The sequence below is a fragment of the Ammospiza caudacuta genome, chromosome 11, assembly GCF_027887145.1.
Source record: "Ammospiza caudacuta isolate bAmmCau1 chromosome 11, bAmmCau1.pri, whole genome shotgun sequence".
Lineage (NCBI taxonomy): Eukaryota > Metazoa > Chordata > Aves > Passeriformes > Passerellidae > Ammospiza > Ammospiza caudacuta.
Genome location: NC_080603.1, coordinates 10,786,405 through 10,795,274, shown reverse-complemented (window position 1 = coordinate 10,795,274; position 8,870 = coordinate 10,786,405).

The following is an 8,870-nucleotide window of genomic DNA, read 5'->3' as shown; positions in this document are numbered from 1 at the left end:
ACAATGTGCATACTTCTGCTGCCATGTAACAGAAAACATAGTTATGGTGAGATACGCGATGATGAGTAACAAGGATACAGATCACTGGCTCTTGAGTGCATGGAAATGTGTTCACATCATCCAAAATGCTGACAGTGCCAGGATTCATCACTTGCTTTTGGTGACACCTCCCCCTACATGCTTTTATTTAGCTATCATGAGCTAAAATTTCAAAATGTGGCAGTAGAAGCTACTTATGGATGTCCTGAACTGACAAGTTATTCACAGAAAGCCAGATATCTATATAAAAAAATTGGGAAGTTCATGCATGTGTGTCCTGTTTCATCAGCACTACTTGTGGTAACAGCCTCTCTACATAGCAGGATGGTGATCACCTCTCATCAGCTGCATTCCAGGCCCCTTAGCCTGGCCAGGAGGTGGCTGACAGCTCCTGCTCAAATGAGACAAGGAGGAGAGTTAAAACTGAGGCAGTTTCTTCAGGGTTTGGTGGCCCTGAGCAGCTCTTGCTCTTGGTTTTCACTCAGTCCTTTGGTGGGTGATGAGGAGCACAGGACAGTGGGCCTTTGAAGTCATTGGCAGTGGTAATTCTGGGACCTGCAGCCAGTGTTGGCAGGATGACAGCTCTCACTGGGATCAGTGGAGGCACTGCTGCTCCCCAAAGCCAGTTATTTTAAGTCACATCTAAACAAGGAATTATCAGCTTAAGATCAGCCTTTCTCCCCTGCAGGTTCAATTAGATGCAATACTTGGTAACTGAAAGGCAAAAATCACATCCCTCTCACTTGAGCCAGACTGCTCTTGCCTTCAGTGGGTGTTGGCTGCTGCTGAACTGAAGAATTTGCAGCCTGGCCAGAGGTATGTGGGTAAATACCTGGGAGGCTGACATGCCCTGTGTGCCTGTTTACTTCAGCAGAGGCACAGCAGCCTCATTTCAGACACTTCCCTGCATGCCAGTGCCTGACATCCCTGCCTGTGGGAGGGCAGGTGACTCTGCACCTTTTCTTGTACCTGTACCGCCTGCCTGGCACCACCAGGCCACAGTGGTGCTTGTTTGCCTTCTCTCTTACTCATCTCCTGAGCAAAACTAAACCAACGCACCACCAGAAGCTACCACTGGACTCTACACTTCACAGCCTGCTCCATGCATGCTCCTTTCCCTTCTTCCCTCCATACTCTGCATTTGCAGTGGGGATTTGCTGCTCCAGCCATGGTGTGCCTGGTGGCAGCACATCTACACCAGCTGTCTGCATCATTGCCATAATGCAAGCAGAGACTAAAAACCCATTGCAGACAAGGTCTTAGAAACATGAAGGGGCTTGCAATAAGGAAAACAAAACAAAAATGCTCTTAACACATCTGTGGGGGTTTTTTTCCTGTGAAACGTTTTATCAGGTTATGTTTCTTTAATTTATTGCTATGCAATATTATTGCCCATTAAATAAAAAGATTACATACCAAAACAGAAAGACACACTGTATTTACTAACAACCAAATCCCAGCACCTTTCTAGGTTTCCAGACCTAGCTCAGGAAACCTCTTTCTGGGCTGTAGGGCTAAGCAGCAGCCAGGTGCTGACAGACACTAGAGATACCCCTGGGCAGTGATGGCCATCTCCAGAGTGAAAGCAGGCACTGCTTTTCCCAGCATTAAACCCAGCATGAGCAAACCCCCTGCCCCCACAAGTCAGAGCACCTCTGCTAACATCTCTTGGATAAAGACTTCACTCTATATCCAAATACCTCTGGAGCTGAGGTGGCTGCAGATCCAGGGGTGGCTCTCCTGTCCTGCTGAGATCCATGACGCTGCTCCTCAGCTTGCTTGCAGCATTCCTGGCCCACATCTGAGGCTCAGCTCCACCAAGCTTCTCCTGCAGCGTGTGGGGCTCCTGAGAGACCCCAGTCAGCTGCTGTGCCCTCAGCTCTGCTCAGCCCCTTCAGCTCCTCTGGCTATGGCTGCCTCCCCAGCCAGGCTTGTGGAATGATTCAGCTCAGGGAATAAACAAAATGGAGTTTCCTCCCTGGGGCAGAGGCATGAGCAGCAGGTGAGCAGCGAGGATACCAGCACCCTGCTGTCACAGCCCAAGAGTGTCATTACCTTACACCACAGGTAATTAAAGTCAAAATCAGTCACACTGAATCCATTTGTTCAGTCCTCATTTGCTTGCTTTTAGTAGAGGGGAATAATTTGAAAGCAGCTGAAATCATGGCATCAGGTCACCTAACTACACATGGGTTTCAGGTGTGAAGTCACATTTCAGGTGTGTGCTCTTCAAAGTTAAAATAAGAAAACCTCTGTCAGGCCCCTTTTCTAAGTCTTCATGCCTATTTCTTCTGTTGCAAACATTTGTTTGAAATTACTGATAAATCAGGAAATGTTTGGGGTATCTGAGCAGAACAGAAATCCAGGTGAATTTTGTGTATATATACATTTTAAAATGCTCCATTTAATGTTATCAATTTTGCTGTACTAAGTGCAATAGTTTTGAGAATCCAAATATGCACTTCATATGAAAAAATATATCAAGCCTGGGACTGATTATGAGAGTGCTGATGGAACTAATGCACAATTTAAATGAAAAACCCTGCCTTCAGTATTAATTTGATCTGAGCTATTGTGGAGCAATCACAGCCCTCAGATTGCTTTATACTCCAGTAAATTAGACTTAAGTGCTTCATGAGAGAATTAAGAGAACCCAAGATAGGAAAAGCATCATTTAAAATTTGTAAGAGCTATTAGGAGTGGTAATCAGCTACAGAAGGTTCTGCCATTTTATTACATATATGCACACACATGCATGTAGAACTACTTATTTACTCATTAATTAACTTTTTGTATCTCCCATCCATTGTAGCTCATTTGCTGCAATCCCCTAATCTAAAATTAGCGGGGCTATACATCCCTTTTCAAACATTAACCAGACCTGGGAATTATGTTCTAATTCTTGTATTTCAAATGCTCATAAATTATTGAAATAGGAGATGTAGCTGACTGCTGTAGAGAAATCATGTTTTACCTAAGCTCAGACTGTTTTTTAAACAATACTGTTTATTTCAATACCTGATAAATTCAAATATATTGCCAGTGAACACATAATAAAAAGCTATTTTTTTCTGTTGAAAATTTAATTGAAAGTTATCCCAAGTAATAATGAAAGCCCCTAGCAGCACTGGCATCACATCAAAGAGTGCTGGTGCATTACAAAGGCACCTCTGTACTGTTCACGATCATAGAAAAGATTAAGTGATACAAAGAACCGGCTGAGGCTTTTTAACAAATTCTGGCAACGAGGTTACAACTCTGGACAGTGGCCAAGGGTGCAGTTTTCATGTGCAATCAAGGGTATAGCTTAAAGCAGAGAAGGAATCAAATCCTCCTTTGCAGCCAGGGCTGGAGAGGGGACAAGCCAGCGGGTGGCCACAGTGGAGCCCAGGAGCCACAGCTGGGGCCAGTTGTACACTAATACTCCAATTAATTTTCATAGATATTTTTAATGCGAGTGATTAAAGCACAGCTGTCCCTCTGCACTGCCCAATGACAGCTGGTTCTGCCTTCTCCCACATTAAGTAAAGCCAGTCAGTCTGCAGAGCCCACTGAGACCACTTCCCATTGCTGTCAGTGCCGGGCTCAGCCCCAGTCCCACTCCACCCTCTGACGGGGAGCACAGGTGGCTCCAGTGGGACAGCACATGGCAGGGCAATCCAGAGGCCTTGGTAGGACAGGCCAGGCTGGGGAGGCTGTGCCGGACCCTGAATCACCACAGGGCAGAGCAGCCCTCCTGTCAGGAGTGGCAGCAGGCTGAGCAGGAATTGTGAATGAAGCAGAAAACATCATACCCGAGATGGCCTTTGAGGGGCACCTTAAATCTCAGCACACAGCTAAAAGGACACCCTTCCACAAATACCACTCTGCATTAAGCAAAGAAGTTGTATTTATATCAGGAAGGGTCACAGGGGTCCTGCAATATGAATCTTCATTGGAAGCAATATCAGATGTTTTTGATGAAACTGTGTAAAAACTATAATAGCATGTGATTAGCAATTTCACAGGGAAGGGATCAATTTCATGCTTTTCTCTGTATTTCCTAGCTCTTACACACCTGCACTGTGAAATCCTAGACAGCAAACAGCAATACAGTTGAGCAATATTAAAATATCCTTCCAATACTGAAAAGGATACATCATGTATGTTAGCCAAATCTCTAATAATGCCATACAAATATCAAGCAGGTCATTGTTATTATTCAGCTACCACCATGAAGGACTTAAGCCAGATAGTGTAATAAACAGTTTTAGAACTGGTAATTTCCATGCAGGTATCCAAACCAGTAAAGTTTTTTCCCAAAAGTTCAGAGTGCCTGGCTATCATCAAACAAAATCAGGTGAAGAGATTCTTGTAGAAACAAGACATGGGGTTTAGTATTCCAGTTACAAAACAATTAGTTAAACTTTAAAGTAATTTCGTGTTATTACTTTCATACTTTTGGTTTTGTTCTTTTAAGTGGGGATCATTTTCTTGTACTATTTTATTTTACTAATGTAAGTAATGTATCCACTTAATTTTTCCATCTCTTGTAGAATAGAGCATATATGGAGTTTATACCAGATTTTAAAACAAAAATTATTGTCTAAAAGAGGAATCTAGGAGCTCTCCCTTCTATGAAAGTAAATTTCAGCACTCAGAAAAGAAGATCCAAGTTGATGATAGTATCACTTACTAGTTTTACCTCCACTGACAGCATGCTCAGACTGAGATAAGAATCAGAACACTTCACACCCAAGAGTGGTTTTCTTCAGAGGGGAATGAGTTTCTCAAGATACCCCAGGTAGGGCTGCTCGCCCTGCAGCGAGGGTCAGGGTTTCAGCGCTGGATTTTGAGAGACAAGCAAATTCAGAAATACCTTATTCTCTTCTAGTTTTTCCACCAGTGTTTGTACAGACTGTTGTCAGAAGTGGGGCTCCAGATGCCATGGGGGATGCAGCCGTGGCACAGCCCTTCCTGCCGGTGAGTGCCAGCAGGATTTGGGATCTGGCTATAAACTTCCAGCCCTTTGCAGCAGTAGCTACCTGGGAAGCAGAAATCATGCTGTGCCATAGAATTTAACCCAGGCACAGAGGATGAGGGTCCATTCCCAATCCCAAGGCAATCAGTTAATGAACTCTGATTTGTTTATTGCAAAATGGTTAGTCCTTTGTCAACCTGTTCCCTGTTTGCCAACCCACTGTCCTGACTTCTAGACCATGTCTAGACTACTGGGCCAGACCTACTGTTAGCAGGTTAAAAGGATTGAGGACAATTTTCCCTTTTGTATTTGCTTTCACATGCTTCAGGCAAATTGTTGCACCATCAGCACCTGTAAGTGGAATCCTCCTGAGCTGATTATTCCTTGGTAGTAACTTCTCCCAAGGGCACTACAGGTTTTCAAGTCTGAATGCCTCTCTGGTGTGCTTCATGCCCCCAGGGTTTGTGACACTGCTCTGAGGTCCATCATACCTAAGGCTTCTGTTTACATCAGCAGTGCACATTTCTCAATAGTTCCTAAGGCATCTGCACTGCTATGGGACTGTTTGGGTGATGAGAAAATTTGCAGTGCTTTGCTTGCTCTGAAATGTCTGCAAACAACGCACCCAGAAAGGCAAAAAGGTCTTGGGAACACATTCCTGTGAGGTTTGCAGGAGGACCCTGAGTCTGCAAGTCAAACAAGAAACCCACATGATCTTTGAGTCAGACTGGATCAACTCTTTTTCCTCAAGGTGCAGAAATTTCAGCTGACCTGCTGGTGACTCCTCACTTCTGTCTCATTAAAAGTAAAACAAGCTCCACACAAGACCCAGGATAAGACATTGTATAGTGGGAAAGTGAAATCTCAAGTTTTTCTGCTGACTTTGAGACCTTTCCCCTGGCACCATATGTTTCAAAGAAAGAGAAGTTGCTACAGGTCAGTGTATTTCAGCCTTCCCTGCTGTTCCTCTGATTCAAAGCAGATCTGAACTGGCTGCATCAGATATATTTAAAAGAAGAGGCACATTGCTTTGGACTTGTTTCTATAGTGCTTCTTGGGATGGATGCCTTAAAGTCATCAGATATTTGGCCACTGACCAGAATCCAGCACTCAGGGACAGTGGAGATTATGGACATATCTACATTTTTGTTCAGCTTAGGGTTGCACATTTGCACTGAATCTCCCAAGCATAGCAGTAAGAATTAGGTAGGATTAAAGGTAGGATTCCTGATGAGTAAAAACTATAAAACTGAAGGAATAAATTCCTAGGTACAGCTTCACTTCTCACATAGGAATAAGACAACATAGAACTAGAAACAGAGACATTTCTTCCATAGTTGTGTGGGTTCAGTGAGAGCTGTGGATTCCAGTGCCCATCCTGCCTTTTCAACAGCTGTATGATTTTCAGCACACCTCGACTCCTGAAAAAATGACAGCAGCTATTTCATTGTGACCCTGTGTGCTTCCTCTCTCCTGCTCACTGTTTCCAGCTGAAATTTCATCTTCCTTTGCTTCTCCCCAGCTTCCCCCCCGTGCTGTGCCCAGCCTATAGAGCCCCACACCACATATACAGGACAGGCTGCGATTCAAAGGCCGAAAGTTGCTAAAGAGCTTATGCAAGTTAATTACTGTGCCCGTTTAATCCCACCTAATGCAGATTAGTGCTGTCAGCTACTGCAGGGAGAGCAGTTGATGTAACAGGGCTGGCCCTTCCACAGGGAAACCAGAGGAGATGCTGATGCTGAGGAGATGCTGCTGGGAACAGAAATCTCTTGTGCTTCTCCCCAGCTGCTGTAGAATGGAGGAGTTGGGCACAAAGCTGGGCATGAAAACCAGGCAAGTTTAGAAAAGATATCATCCTCCTCATTTCAAGAGGAAATTGTCAGCTTTGACCCCATGTCCCACTTCTGCACCTTGTGATGAAACATTTTCAGTTCCAGCAGACAGATGCACAGAAGACATCCTTGCATCAAGACATAAGCCATGGTGAACTCAAGCCACCAAACCCTACTTACATATCAAACAAAAAATCCTAATACATGTTTCCTTCAAAATGAACATCAAGAGGTCACAGAAAACCATCCAGTTTGAAAGGCCTATTGTCCCTCCAGGCAGGAGAAGATGGAAAGGTGGAGGGAGACCTTCCTGGGAACCTGCACTTCTCTCCACTGGAGTCCAATCTAACAGGATTAATTTACAGCCATTACTCAGGTGAAATGCCCTTTGGCAGCAAGGTGTGTTTATATAGGGGCTGCTTATTCCCTGAAAGAGTGCAAATACTCTGTGTTCTGATGGCTCATCCCAACAATTAATGGCATGTTGTATTTCAGGATTTCAGCTTTTCCTGTTCTGTTCTGCTCTAAAGAGTGAAATAATATGGGTAGTCTTGATTTGTAAGAGGTAGCCAGGAGTACAGCATTTCACCTGACACCTTTGGTAACCCAGCTACACTAACATCCATTTCTCAACCCATGCATTATATGACAGTTAAGCAATTATTTTCCACCTCAGCAGGTTTTACGGTCAAATTACAGATTTTTCTCTTTCTGATTCATGGCTGATAAAACTTTGACTGATGGAAGTAATAATGACAGAATATGTGGTAAGGTGGTCTGCTACTGGCTGAGAGTCAGTGCACGGGACACTAAACTTCATTCAAAAGCCCTTCTTATTCCACATGACTTACAGATGTTGTAAAATTTAATAACTGTTTTTAAAGGAGTATAATCAAGTCTAAATCACATCAATCCTTTGTTTACATTAGAAATCTACGTAATTTGTATTTTGAAAAATTAGATTTTGCAAGCAAAAAAGAGATTAAATGATTAAACATTTCTTTCACAGAATTTTTTTTTCTTTTTGTTGAAGATCAAAAAGCAGTCACATATTTCAGAAGCTTCCAGAGCAGCAATGGTTGTGTTACTTTTCCTGTGCCTTCCTTCCTCCTCCCAGCCTCAGGAATTAAAATCAGGCTATAAAGTCAGAATATTTTTCAGGTGAGACACACAATCAGAAGGAAAGCAGGCAGGGAATAAAGGCATCGGAACAGCAGCACCTTCCAAGCACGGAACACCGGAGGCAGAGCCTGCTTTGGCTCCGCGGAGCCCGAGCCAGCCCCAGCGCCGCAGCTCCGGCAGGAGGAGGAGAAGGAGGAGGAGGAGGAGGAAGAGGACGAGCTCCCTTCCTCCGCTGTCCCCTCTCATGCCCCCGCCTCCCCTTCCTGCTCGGGACGGAGGGACGCAGGGAAGTACTGTGAAGCCGCGCACTGTCGGGCACGACTTCGTCCCTCCGCGTTAGCGTGTGCCTAAATCCTGATATCCAGGGACGGAGCATGGCACCATCCGTCTCCCGCCCCCTGGGGCCGAGCACCGCCCGCTCTCAGCATCCCGGGCCCGGCTCCCCTCGCGGGGCCCTGCCCTCGCGGGGCCCTGCCCTCGCGGGGCCCTGCCCTCGCGGGGCCCTGCCCTCACGGGGCCCTCCCCTCGCGGGGCCCTCCCCTCACGGGGCCCTCCCCTCACGGGGCCCTGCCCTCGCGGGGCCCTGCCCTCGCGGGGCCCTGCCCTCGCGGGGCCCTCCCCTCGCGGGGCCCTGCCCTCGCGGGGCCCTCCCCTCACGGGGCCCTCCCCTCGCGGGGCCCTCCCCTCGCGGGGCCCTCCCCTCACGGGGCCCTCCCCTCGCGGGGCCCTGCCCTCGCGGGGCCCTGCCCTCACGGGGCCGCGGCGCGACGGCGCCACCAGGCGGCCACCGAGCTCCCTGCGCCCGGGCCGCGCAGCTCCGCTCCGCCCCGCGCAGCCCAAGGTTTTTGAAACTTTAAAATTCAATTCTGTGTCACTTTCCAGAAGCACCACTGAAATGAGAAACAGTATAAATT